The sequence below is a fragment of the Triturus cristatus genome, chromosome 3_2 (genome assembly GCF_964204655.1).
Source record: "Triturus cristatus chromosome 3_2, aTriCri1.1, whole genome shotgun sequence".
Taxonomy (NCBI): domain Eukaryota; kingdom Metazoa; phylum Chordata; class Amphibia; order Caudata; family Salamandridae; genus Triturus; species Triturus cristatus.
In genome coordinates, this window is record NC_140584.1 from 558,179,194 (window position 1) to 558,193,929 (window position 14,736).

A 14,736-nucleotide genomic window follows, 5' to 3' on the forward strand; every position below is an offset into this window, starting at 1 on the left:
ATCCGGAAGGGGATGCAGATGTCAGGTTTGTGTGGACAAATGCTCCGTTAGTAAGGGAACTCCCTGGGTCAAGGCGTGCATGGCTAGAGCTGAAAGTAACCAGCAAAGGCTTGCTTCCAGGGTTTGTAAAGTTGATCAGATGGGCCAAGCTGTGCTGCAAAGCACCATGCATAATCTATAGGTCACAGTTTTGAATACTAGGTCCTATGCACAGTTACTATTAGGTTCTGATTCCTATACGCCTGCACACCATCACATATTTTGTACATTCGGGACACATGTTATACATTCCACCGACCCCCCGATGAGAGGTGACCACACATTTTCAGCGATGTGATTTCCTACGGGTCAAGAGGAGCAAGTTTTGGTGGCAACAAGACACCTGCAGCAGGGAGTGTCGCCAGGCGGCAAGGAGTAGGAGAGTAAATGGGATTTGAAGGTCCCGCTGGATGCCTGCCACCTGGCCACTGCAGGTTGTTGATGGTGATCTCTAAGGGCTTAGTAGGGGTCATGACAAAATACACCGGGGCTGATTCACAGGCGGGTGTGGTGGTCCCTACCTCATTTCACATGATTCTCCCTGTCGGGTCTGTCTAACGTTCATCTAAATGGGCTTTAAATTAACAGCCTCTCTTGTCTCAGCCATACTGTGAGCAGTAAGCAAGCGGTCTGTGCATCAGTAGGTTGGGGTGAGCACGTCCGTTCCCGGCGTTGTGGCTGTGATTCCTGATGTGACTCTTGGAGTCCTAGTCCTGCTTGCTGTAGGTGGCTGATGAGTGTTGATTACATAACTGGATGCGATGGATGAGGAGGCAGAACCTTGCAGCACACTCTGCTAAGCAATGTTCCTGGCGAATTGTTTTGACACAAGGCCGAAGCGAGAGCCTCTAGTGCAGGGCCAGAATCATTAGGCCAGGCAGCATGACAAAGGTCTTTTAGGCACTGGTAGAATGGTGCATGCTAAGTAGTCCTGAAGGCCCACCCCCCCTGGCAAAGATGGCAAGCAGGGGTCACACGGGGGACGGAGCTATCAGCTGCCAATCTGTTGAGCATATACCAGCATGAAAGTCGGAGGGAGGCTGCTGAGTTGCCCTAGCATGGTTTGTCTCGCTTCAGGGCCAGTTGGGGTTCCTGTTCAGGGTAAGGTTAGACTTCTTGGTTGCATTTGGATACTTTGACAGTTTGCCCTTGCTCATGCAACACGGCGATAAGTGGAAATTTTGTGGGTGTGAACTAGGTGTCCTTCAAGAAACTCATTAGATCTTGCAGTCCCGCCATTGCAGAACATAAGATTTATCAACATTCTTCAAGGAAACCATTATTAGCAGGAAGGTATTGAACCATGGAGAGCCAATGGTTGTGGGTTCGTGCACAACAGTAGTAAGGGAATTACATTCAGTTTCAACAGGCTATGTGCACCATCAATAGCACCAGCAGTTGTAAAGCTTCTATTTTCGCCCGGGATTGGGGCTGGCAATGTCATCGAACTTTGCAGCCAGACACGGAATAGGCAAAGACATACCTGTGATGGTGCAACGTGCACTCAGCAGTAGAGTTAGCTGAGTGTCATCATACCCTGGTATACCGTCAGTGATAAACGTAAGGTTAGGGGCTACACACGAACAGGCACTTTCTGTCTGCTGGGGCGGGAGTGTGCCAGTGCCAAGAGGGTGCGGGTTGCCTGGTTAGGGCTGATATGGATGGGAGGGAGCACTAATAGGGACAACCACAAGAGCACATTTTGCAGTCATAGAAGGTTAAATTAATAATTTGATGGCATGGTACCAGTTGCTTCAGTTATGTGCATTTTCCTTGGCAGTTGTCAGTGAACATTCAGAATGCAATGTTGGTGGTTAGCCTGTTGTCATGCCTTTCAGATGTGTTTTAGCTCAGGCATGGCCAAGCATGGGTTAGATGCCTGAGAGTTGCCCTGGGATACATGTTCACAGGCATGTGGAGCGGCAGAACTTAGAGGGGCTTGGGTCCGACCTCTGGTTACAGGTGCAGATCCTGGTAGGTTCACTTAGTATCCCGTCCTTGAGTTCGATGAAACAGGTACCATTGATTTGAGTAACGATAACGTGTAATTTCTCCCGCCATGCAGCCTTGGCTGGCAGCTATGCAGGTTGTGGAAGTTGTCTTCCAACTAGGGCGATATGGTCCATATGTTTGGGGGAAACGCCTGGATTAAACTCGATTGGGCTACAAAGTATTAGAAGAACACTTGGCATTCCCAGTATTAAAAAAAGAGAGGTATTTATACTTTGGTTCCCCTCTGGTTCACTCTGTCCTGTCTGCTCCCTGGTATACGAGCAGAAGTTTGGGGAGGGCAAGGCTTCACATAGGGTGGTGACTGACGGAATGCGATGTACATACTCCGACTAGTGCTAGACTCAGATAACTGAGTGAAAGAGGAAGTAAGGCGGGCTTGTCAACTCTTACCTCCACCCGCATTGGCATTTCCTGGCAGGAGTGGCTTGTCAAAGGTATTGCTCTTCAGCCAGGCAATGTTAACATTGAACCAACACCTAATTATTGGTTTTAGGTCATATCAGTCAAAAATCCACGGGGAGTTTAGCAAGGATGGGGGCACCTGTCCAGAAGGGGCATGCTGGCCTCAGGTCCTGTATGAGCTAAGAATTGTTTTGGCTGGACCTGGGAGAGGCCCGGTATCAGCATGTTGTAAGTAAAAAGGCCTACCTTGGTGGGGGGCCCTGGTTGTGACGGTGGCCACCCCCAGAGCTGTGGAGGAGTTACAGGGTGATCCAGAGTCTGCAAGGTACAGAAGGGTACTACATGCAGCAGCACAGTAATCGTGCTAAGCCAAGGATACCCAGGGATGTCTTAGCATTGTCCCCTGGAAGAACTACGGCGCCCCGTTAGTCCTACGGTCGGTTGTGGGTCTGAGCAACCGGGGGCTGCCTGGAACGCTCCGCCCACCTTTTGGGGGGGCGTGAGTAAGGGAGTGGTCTGGTGGTCCACTGATGGGAGGGGTGGCCCCTCCCAAGAATTGGTAAACACCGATTGGCGATGGCCACGGTGTAATTTGGCTCATCAGACGGGCAGGCGGCAGAAGGGTTGGCCTGCCCTGGGATCGCCCGTAAGATAACCCACCATGTTGGCATATTTGTTATGCAAATAAACCTGCAGCAATTTTCTCCACTAACAAGGTGTTGTGTGATTTATTGATGTATTTTGCTGCATGATAACTGACTACTGTTGCCGATATTGGCACTATGACAGAGGACCCAGAGCAATCGGTCATGGTCAGCGGCTGCCCAGCAGTGCAGACAGCTCCTACCGGTTACCGTGTCTCACCGGGAGGTTGAGCTGGGTGTTAGGAAGGGCGGCAGACGAGCTTGGACCTCAGCTCCTCACTCCCCTTAGTCCACCGGTGGCTCTGCTATACTCTAGCAGTCTCCCGCGCCGAACGGGACCTTCAGGGAGACGGGCGACCATCTCCATCTGTGACGCAGGTCGTCTCTCCTCCTCAGGCCGTAAATTGTTGTGCCAGTGCAACCAGGGTTCCCTCAGCACTTCGGCAGTTCCCAGCTGTTGTTCGGGTCCCAAGGGGCAACGATGCGCACCCCACAGGATCCCGTGGGTTCTGCCCCCAGGAGTGCGCCCCTAGGCACAAGCAGAATCATCGATCAGCAGGATAATTTACTGGGCTGGTGCGGAGCTCTCGGCTCACGTGTCTGCCATCTTTGGTTTCGTAGCCACGACCCATCCAGCCCTGAACTCTTATGGTCTCCTAAGTCTATTCATTTACCCCAATGTTTCTATGAGTTATAATATGCCATTCTAGTAGGTGGGCTGTTCAGTGCAACCCCACTCAGAGCCACCCTCTGTCTGCCTTCTACTGAAAGGCAATATTCATCCAGTCCCAACTCCTTTTCTAGGCGCATTTGGGCAGAGTCGTTCACAAGTTATTTTATGTCTCCTGACAATAGAGAGGACAAAGGATCTTGAAGCTTTTTCCTTCCCTGTACCGACACCACGGGTGCTGCAGGCCCTGTATAGCGTTACTCGTCTGGTTTGAGAGCTCGTCCAGCCCTGCCTCTTCATTGGGCACAGAAATACAGGTGGAGCACCGCCCCTGCTTCTATAAAAAAAATCCTTTGCTTGTTTGGCACCCATCCTGCCTCAAGTGCACTGGGTATTTGCAGAGCCCCTGGCCATCCACATGACTCCGAAGGGAAAGGCATCATTTACATCGCTTTCACATACTGTGAAGATGGGATCATTCTATTACATAAGAGGGTCCCAGTTTCTTGGCATATTCTAGAGGAATAAGGCTTCCGCTACCTATACAGTGTAGTTGCATCAACCTGCCTGCAAAGTGCCGGTTTGAATGAGACGTGAACACTAGGAAACTTCAAAAGTAAGTTTACTTCTTTATAAGTCACGATGATACAACCAGCAGGGTGGCAGGGAAACCGGCAACTGCCGAGCCCCTGAAAACATACATCCTCATTCTTATGAACATTCCAGTTCTAAACTCTCCACACACCATTATGCTAAGACCCAACACCGCCTCTTCTTTTCCAGTGAACATACAGCAAGACTGGTAAAGATAAGTCAGCGTGCTAAGGCACCTGCTTCACCGATCTGTGTACAGCCTGCATATAACTAGTGTTACTTGAGTAATGATAACACTTATTCGTTTCAATGCTTCTAAGCTCCAACAGCCTGTTAGCAAGCACCAAACTAAAGCTGTTTCTTATTCTAGATGCAAAAAAAAAGGAGAGTGGGGTGGGGTGGGGGTTGAGAGAAAAAGAGATGGAGGGCGAGGGAGCAAGCATTCTGCAGCACACATAGAAAGAGGGAAAGCCTCTTGAGATTATTTTTGTACAGAAAGGTTTCCCTTCCTGTACAAAAATAATCATCCCCGCAACGCAGGCACCCTTGCACCATGGTGTAAAGGTGCCTGCGTTGGCACACGGCAGCCCATTGTGCGCGGGCGCAGGGGAAAAGGACAGAAATGGTGGTATCTTATAGATACGGCGCATTCCTGCCCTTTTCATATGCCGTAGTGAAGCGCAGCAGGAAGGCCTGCGGCACTGCCCTACGGTAAAAACTCATAAATGAGGCCCATACAGTTCACAATATTAAAACGACCCCAGTTTGGAAACCTGGGCCACTTCTTAGCTATCTAATTCACTAACTAATAGGGGGCACTTTTGTTTTGGCGCTCTGGCATATATTCTGCCCTAGTACCATGCTGTTGGTCATACAGGACTCTGACCTCCACTGGAGCTGCAGGGGCTGCACTGGGAAAGAACTCCAGGAATAGAATAAAGGAGAAGAATGACTATTGAGAGGCAAGTAACATTCACAAAGAGAATAAAAAGTGGAAACATAAAGGAAGATCACATAAAGTACGAGAAATGGCGGGCACTCTGGAGGAAGAAAGAGTGCTGAGCAGTACCCAGAATGAGATAATGAGAGAAAGGTTGAGGAAGCCCGAATGAGGGGGGTAGAAAGTGCACACGAGAAGGGGGCAGTGATGAGTGAAATAACAGAGCGAGAAGAGTGAGACCCTCACTGAGAGTTAGACCGGCAGAGACCGAAACAGAACAGCATTATGAAATTACTTTTAATTGTAGATGGTGTTGTAGATGGATTATACCCCTGCCCAGAATCTAGACCGATATTCTCCTTCAAATTCGAACTTGAAGTTCTCTTCAAGCCTTTAAAAACAACTCACAGGCTTCCTCATTAATTACTGCTCCCTTAACTCAACCCCAAGCTGGCTGGGTCGGATGCTCTGAGGCCGCATGTGAACATGTCAGTAAACTAGTCACTCCATCCCCCTGACTGGAGATGTGGATGACCAAATGACTCTTGGCAAGAGTGATAACACTGAGACATTGTGAGCATTCTTTCTATAACAACAGTGCGAGAGAGAATTGTCTCCCATCATGCCCCCGTGGACTAGTGTTCTAATTGCATACAGTGTGATTTTAACTTTTTGACGTTGCACCCCATGATGGTTACAGAGTGCGTGCACCTCAGTGCATGTCTGTATGCCCTCGCATAGTACTCTGCAATTCACTCACAGGTCTGGGAACCTCAGTGGCGTAATGAAAAATAATACAGAATGTGAAAAGGGGTATCTGCCCCTCTCATATCTCACAGCTATTCATTGGCTTTGGGGTCAGTGGGGACCACCCTTCAAAGGTTGAGGGGCCCTTGAAGGATTGGAGGCCCCCGTGTGCCACCTGAGCTGCAGGGGCCTGTGTTACGCCCATGGGGGACCTCCCTAACGACTAGCATGGTGATTTTCCTTTGTCTTACCATTTCAATTTGTATACATTTTTCTGTATTGTGTACAGCGCTCTGTTGCTCTCGACAAAACACTCTCGAGCCTAGTGTGTATATAAAACCATATAGATTATTGAATTAATTAATTAATTAATTAAACAAATACATCTGGAAAGGTTTTTACAGATTATATCACTAGATTACGAGTCCTGCTGATTTTAATTCAAATTAATATGTTATGTTATGCTATGCAATGTTATGTTATGTTGCGTTATGTTACATTACGTTATGTTATTAGTGTTTTTATAGTGAGCTTATCATCCATCAGTCTATTCAAGTGCTATTTAGCCAGTGTGTGAGACAGTTGTTCAGCTTCTTGTAGAAGTCAGGTAGAGAGAAGGAGGCTCTAATGTGTTGTGGGAGGTCATTTCAGGCTTTAGGAACCAGGTATGAGAAAGCGCGTCCCCTGCTCTGCTTTTGTGTTTGCATGGGGTGTGTGCTAGTGACACCGGAAGAGCAGAGATGTCTGGAAGGTTGGTGGAAATGAATGGGGCTATTCAGATAGGCAGGGCCTGTGTTGTGGAGTACTTTGTAAGTGTGGGTTAGACGTGTGAAGTGTGCCAGCTTGTGTATCGGGAGCCAGTGGAGTTCCTAAGGTGTGGGTGATGTGGGCTCAGTATGGGAGGTTGAAGACTAGTCTGGCTGCTGCATTGTGGAAGGCCTGAGGTCTTCTTGTGAGCTGGTTGGTTATTCCCAAAGTCCAGAGTGCAGGTGATGAGGTTTTGGGTGATTGTTCTCCTGGTGTTGTCTGGTAGCCACTTGAACATTTTCTTCAGCATTCTTAGGGTGTTAAAGCAGGACAGGCTACAGTGTTGACTTGGATGACCCTGTTTATGTTGTGAGTCAGTATGACATTGGCTAGTGGAGTCATGTAGATGTTGAAGAGCATACGTCTGAGCGAAGAGCCCTGCAGCACTCTGCAGATGAGCTCCCTTGCTCTTTTCTAATTCTAAAGTGTGATGGAAACAAAGATGTAACAGATCAAAACAAACCAAAACACTTTATTTTTGTGATAAATATGCATAAAAATCAAATCTCCACAAGTTGCTGATCATTCGACATATACATTTACCAGTAAAACACATTTATTGGTAATTTCAAGAGGGCCATCTCCATGGAAAACTTGCTCTCTGTATATAGCAGTACCCTATCACTCCATGCTTAAATCATATATTTGAGGACAGTGTGCTTCAAAAGTCACCACTGAACACATACTGCAACCCAATACTCTCCTGCTGAATGTATGTGGCTCTTTTGTTGCACTTGTCATTTATGGAGCACATTAATTTTTAACAAACCCTATGGGGCAGATTTATGAGCCCCTTGCGCCTCATTTACGCCGCCGTTGCGTCACTTTTGTGATGCAGCGGCAGCGCAAATCCTGCGCCATGCTGCGGGGTATTTACAACGTGGCGCATCTGGCAGATGCGTCACGTTGTAAAGCCCTGCGCCAGAAGTAGCCGTTCTGGAGCGGCGGGGGCGTTCCGGCGCAGGAACGCCTCTTAAAAGTGGCTGAGTGAAATCTACAAGATTTCACTCAGTCACTTTTGAGCCCATGCTGCATCAAAACCCTGCGCCTGCTTGAAGCAGGCTTAAGGATTGACGCAGCATTGTGAAGATAGGTCCCCCCAAAGCATTGCTGGAGCTGCGTCGCGCTTGCGACGCAACTCCAGCAATGCGCCACTTTTACGGCACAGATGCGTCACGCATCTGTGCCGTTTTTGCCCCATGGTGCGCCGCATTGTAAATGCGGCGCATCCATGGTGGCGGAACTGTGGCGCGCAATAACTGGCGCATCCCTGCTGATATGCAGGGATGCGCCAGTTATTATAAATCTGCCCCTATGTCTTCAGTACCATAACATTGATGGCAGTACAACCACACTGATAATTATTCCAGCACAACTAGACGTACTTTGCATTTGACAAAAGGTTAGGTGGAGAGATTCTGAAGCATTGCATTCAGAGTGTAGTGATGTCCCTTCTGGGCCCTCCTCGGTTCTCCTTTGGTTTAACGTATTAAAGGTTTTAGGCTACTTCTGCTTACATAGCTGCACATAACACCTGAGGCACGTGATCACAGTGAGCTCTTTTAAACCCCAGTTCCCTTCAGCCCAACGTTGGTCACTGTAGCAGTGCTCCTGTTAGGCAGACCCTTTATCTCCTGAGTTCCTAAACTCTAGTTAATCCTTGTTTCTTCGTTCCTGATGCCTGAGCTATAGCTAATCATTGTTTTGTGAGTCCTGATTCCTGAGCTGTAGCGAATCCTTGTTTCTGAACTAGCACTGCCTGCAGTACTCCCTTGAATTCTGATACAGCACTATGTAGTGCTCCCTTGAGCTCTCTCACCTCCTGCATTTACCCTTTTCCCTTTTCCCTGTGTATGATTTCTTTCTCTTTCCCTTTGTTCCCATTTCTAGTTTGCTACCTTCCTATTACTGTTGTCTTATGTTCTAGTTTCCTTGTGTGGTTGTTACTTGCTATCTGCTATGTGTGCTCTTTGTGTTCCCTTCTTTCCGGTTAAGCACCCCTCCTTGCCTATTGTGGCTGTGTATTTAGTTCTACACCCTTGCTGTTACTGCCTTGCATGCTCCTGCTTGATCACCAGGATTCGTGCAACAGCTGATAAACTAGATGGTGTTTCTTGTCCATTGTGATTATTGTCTTTCACTTACTTTTATAATATTCACGATAGGTATCAGCTCCACCGACACTGCCTTTGAATGTATATGCTATCTGTGGGTATTTGCAGCCAGTATTTGTAACAGCAATTGAGGGTGAGGAACCTACTGAGATTCAGTCTTGAAATATGTTGTCTTTGGAATATCCTACTTTATATTTATTTTTCATGCCTTTATATATTTGTGTTTACCAAAATATGTATTTTTGACAGATTGTTTTCAAATTATATAGTAGGATTAAATCCATATCTATTTTTTAAAATTCTTTTGGGGTATTCAGCTATGTTATCTGATTGATTGTGTGTGTATGAGTTATTCAGATGTGATTAGCATGTAAAGGGGTTGTTTGGTTTGATTTTACTAAGGGGAATTCTTGAGATATTTGACTGACACAACCCATTCCCCTTGGTCAGCCAATGAGAAGAAGAGGCGGATCTTTCTTCAGTCCCTTCCTCTAGGAAACCACGCACTTCCCTCAAGCTATCCAAAAGGCACATAGGTCAGTATGTGTGTAGATGTGTGAAAGAGACATGATCAATTGAGTAAGTTGGTGTGTCAGGATCAAAAGTCCTAACCCATACAACCAAAGTAGAATCTTGTAAACTTTCACAATGTTGTGGCATCGACCAACTGGTCAAGACATTGTGGATTCTTCATGAGGCAGAGCACAATCCCTTAGCCGGTTCTCTGATTGACAGACTGTCTTTGCTGGAGAATAAAGGGGGAGGCCAGAAATAGCTACAGTATATTTGTTGTCCCTCTGTAAAAGAGACACACTCAGTGGTGGGGTCAGCTGGTCTCCAGGGAGAACTGCAGGCAGAACTGCCAAGCAGCACAGCTAATTTTGAGCTGTCTTTTGATTTACTATATTCAGACACAGTGGTTTCTGTGGTGGACATAAATCTGGAAGGATAATGGTATTCTAGTGCGCAATTGCTGTATATTCTAGGGTTAATAGGATGCCAGATGGAGAAGAGACCGTACACAACACAGTAAAAGGTAAATAAAAATCAATTTATATAATCAAGATAGAATACAATTCAGATGTAAACAGTGTATTGTGTCCACAGTGAAAAAATGTAACCCATTAAAATCGTGACAATAGGTGAACAAGTATGCAGAGCGGTTTCCAATACAGTTATAAAGTCGACCCTCCAAAACAATGTATAGTAGGAGCGGTTCGCTTTCTGGTCGTCGACGGCAATCGACCCCTATATGGATGGGGGTCTCTTCAGAACCTAACGATTTAGGGACTTCTACAATAAAAGAAGGAGAGTGTGAGGACCAAGGAAAACTCCTTTTGTTCTAATAAGGCGAGGACTAGGGAAGGGCTGGTACCTGGTCTAGGTTAGAATCTCTGTCATCATATGAATAGTGTGACACCCAACGTGAACAAGGAAGACTAACTCACAAGGGGCCCGGCCGGGTGCTGCACATGTGGTGGAGATAAAAATTCAGTGAGATATTGTACTTAACCTTGGCTAAGCTGTATAACGTTCTAAAAACTGAACTGTTACAATTCTTTAGAAAAATACGTTTGCACTTATTTTTTAAAGATAGAGTATATATGCAGAAAGAATCAGTCACAGGTTTGAAACCCCCTTCAACCTTTTTTCCTTCGAACTCCATGATGCCATCAGAGCTTATAACCTTTGAGAAAATAGTGCTCAGTGGCTTAGACAATCTTAAATCCAAAGAGTGCTTCATACCATATAATATCACCAAACAAGAACGAGAAGCACTGGTAACGCTGAAAAGTAACAACGCAATAATCCTCAAACCAGCCGATAAGGGTGGAGGAATTGTCATTCAGGACAGAAAAGACAATGAAATGGAAATCTCTAAACAGATTAGTGAAGAGAAGCACTACAAAAAACTGAGTAGAAATCCGTTACCTGACTTTAAGAAAGACATTTTAAGAATAACTACTGAAGGCAAAGAACTGGGATTTGTTACCAAGAAAGAATTTGAGTTCTTAAATGTAGAGAATCCTAGAAATCCAGTTCTATACACGATCCCGAAAATCCATAAGAGTCTGACTAACCCCCCGGGACACCCAATCCTCTTGGGCTGTGGTTCAATTCTTGAGCCCACAGGAAGCTACATTGATTTCTTTATAAGGGATTTTGTGCCTTTACAGGAAACATATGTCAGAGACAGCAGCTAGATGATTAATCTCATAGATGGTATGCCCTATGACATCACTTCAGATTGGCTGGCCACTTTGGACATCTCATCTCTGTACACAAATATACCTCAAGAAGAGAGTATTCAGGCCATAGAAAAACTACTAGAGACCAGATCCAAACCAACCCAGGTACCCACAGAATTCATTGTTTCTCTCCTTAGAGTAGCTCTACAATACAACTTTTTTGTGTCTAAGGGCACCTACTACCAACAATTCTCTGATACCAGCATGGGAGCAATGTTTGCTCCCAATCTAGCAAACATATACATGGATAGCGTTGAACAAACACTAGCCTTAAACATCAACAACAGATATCACTCCAACATGAAATGTTGGAAGAGATACATAGACAATATCTTTTTGATATGGTCAGGCACAGAGAACGAGTTTCATGACTTTGTCTATTATCTCAATAACATCCAAAAACATCTGACATTCACATCTACCATACACAAGTCAGCCATAGCGTTCCTTGACCTCTGGATTAAATATGATGACAGAGCACTATACACAAGCCTCTATAGGAAGCCACTCAGCGCAACACGCTCCTGGCATATGAGAGCCAGCATCCTAGGGCACTCAAAGATGGCCTGCCCTTCGGGCAGTTTCTTCGTCTCCGCAGAAACTGCTCACGCAAAGAAAATTATCTGAAGGAAGCTCAGGTCCTTAAATAAAAACTCCTCGCTAGAGGTTACCCCAACAGGATAGTAAGAAAATCATTAAAAAGGGCCTGGTTCTGCTCCAGGGAGGTGTTGCTTATCACAAAGGAGAAAATGCCAGTACAAAGTTTGATATGTGTCACAACCTTCGGTGTACACACCAACAAAGTCAAAAATCTCATTACAAATAATTGGCATCTCATTAAAAACATAGATTCCACCATAGAGACACCAATGATCGCTTTCAAGCGGGGCAGAAACATTAAAGATCACTTAGTACATTCCTCCACAGAGAAAACCACTGAGAACAAAATCAAAGACGATTGTGGTGGCCTGGGGACTACCGGAGGTTAGAGGACATTACAAATGTGGGAACTGTGTAGCTTGTGCATTCACCTTTGACACAAAAACATTTGAACATTCCAATGTGAAGCATACCTTGGACTTTATTTCAAATTGCAACACACGAAATGTGGTGTATTGCATATGATGCCCCTGAGGCTTACCATATATCGGCCAAACTCAACAACCCATTAAGGCGGGCATTGCACAACACCGTAGCCGCATCAGATGTTCTGTACCCAATGCCCCCCTAGTCACACATTTTGCAGAAAACAACCATACACCAGATGAGATGAAGTGGCAGCTAATTGAAAAAGCCACTGTCCCAGAAAGAGGAGGAGATATTCGTCAAATCTTGCAAAGATCTGAATGCTATTGCATAGAAAGGGCAGACTCAATTACCCACGGCCTAAATTCAGCGGAAGAGTGGAGAGGCTATGTAGCTTCTTTGACCAATTAAGGCACATTCATCTGTGTGCAATTACCTCCACTAAGTGCTATATACAGACACTAAAGAGCTGGTACAGCAATGGCACAGAATAACAACTCGCTGTAAGCGCTATTTATTGAAAGCAGAGCATATGTGCCAAAAGAAATGATTCATGGCAGTAAGGGTCATGTAAATTAGGCAGCATATACATACACTAAAGAACATGTACAAATGATGGCACACTGTCAAAATAAATTATAAGGGCTATTGATCTAAAGGTGTACTTACATATCAAAAGTAAGGATATATGGCATCAATGGCCAGGATAGTATAAAGAACCTATGAATGTGCGCGTATATTGTCCAGTCGAAATTATATAATTCATGTCGAACTTAGATTGAACGTTATTGAGACAAGTTGTGATTCACGTTATATGTGTAAATAACAGAACCTTCATACCAGAAGGAATGGTATATGGAAGAGACTGCTACGTTAAGTGTGATACGTCATGTGTACAATTATTGTCAATGTACATTTATTGCCATGCCATAACAGCATAACCCAAGTCCAACGTAGAATGTGAAATAAGTTATCATTATTCATTTCTGTATTATTTTTTGTCACCGTTTTGTAAAGTACGTATATCACAGACATTAACTTTGAACATAACAGTTATAATGGATCTGATTAGCGCACGAAAGCTGGGTGAATTATCTGTCACGATTGTTACGTATCACTGTAATATCATGTTCTATGAAAGACACCACTCGATGCCATGGCTGGTACAAATTGAAAATGTAATGTGCGTTGCTGACTCTAATTGTTCAATACAAGTCTATACTATATGTACTGCTCCATTTAAATTAGCACAAGCACCACATTATTTGCATCATAGATTCGCCAGACATACGATGAGAAATGGATAACTCTTCCATTTCCAATACTGAGCACCGAAAACAGGAGCACTTCTACGAGTGGGGCTCCGCTCGTTAGACTGCCGTGACACATAGGCCTGGGCCAAAATTCCGTTCCGTTCGCGGAAATTGCGATAATTTGGCATTTTTGCGTTCCGCGGAAAGAGCGAAAATGTCAAAATTTTCACATTCCGCAGCTTAGCGATAATTTATTTCTTGCTCGCGCTTTAAAATAATACATTCTCGCGTGCGCGCAATCGCCTTGCCTGAATCCCCGCGTTCGCCGACAAGTTTTCCCGATCCGGTCGCGTTCTCCGCGAGATGTTGGATTGAGGGTAGCCATTTGCGCTGTCTCGCGTCAGTTCGCGCCCGCAGTAACGTCATGCGTCGCGCGATCACGTCTTTCTTCTCGCGATCATGCACTGCGAGACAAGTGAAAACAAGATGGCCGCGCCCGCGAGCAACCGCATGGGTAAGTTGGCGAGCCGCGACCACGCAGAAAATACCGCGAACGGGCGGGAAAAAAACGTCCGCATCTTCGCGATATTTCCGCTTGTTTGCGGAGATTTTTAACATTTTCGCGATAATTTGCGAAAGTGAATTTCGCAAATTCCGCCCACCCCTAGTGACACACACTGACAGCGCTGGAGAAAGCATTTAGCTTCTGCCCGCGCGTCTGTCACGTAGACAGCAACGAGGGAGACAGACTGAAGCAGGTCCCCAGCGCGTAGCGGCTGCACGCGCTGCTAATTCATTTAGCATCATTTGAAGACAGGTAAGAGACTCTTCCATACGAGCAGATTTAAAAGGGCCCGAGGCGTGTTTCTGCACGAAACTGACAAAGCTTCATTTTTGGGTTCTAGAATCAATAACTGTCACAAGACTAAGAAGAATTATCCAGATTCCAGCCAAACTACAGGCTGGTAAATATTCACAGCTTAATGGTGCCCTGTAATGAAACACGTATAGACACTTCACTAATGGACTGTTCTATACACAGGTTATCTCAACACGCGCATTGTCGCATGTTTCAGCTACCGACCTGCCTACTGAATGTGATACAGTAGTGCCTCTCTTGTCATCCTCCCTCCCCTCACTGGGGTAAATTATTCAGCTTTTCTTCTAATCTACGTTATAAAGCTTAGCCAAGGTTAAGTATCTCACTGAATTTTTATCTCCACCACATGTGCAGCACC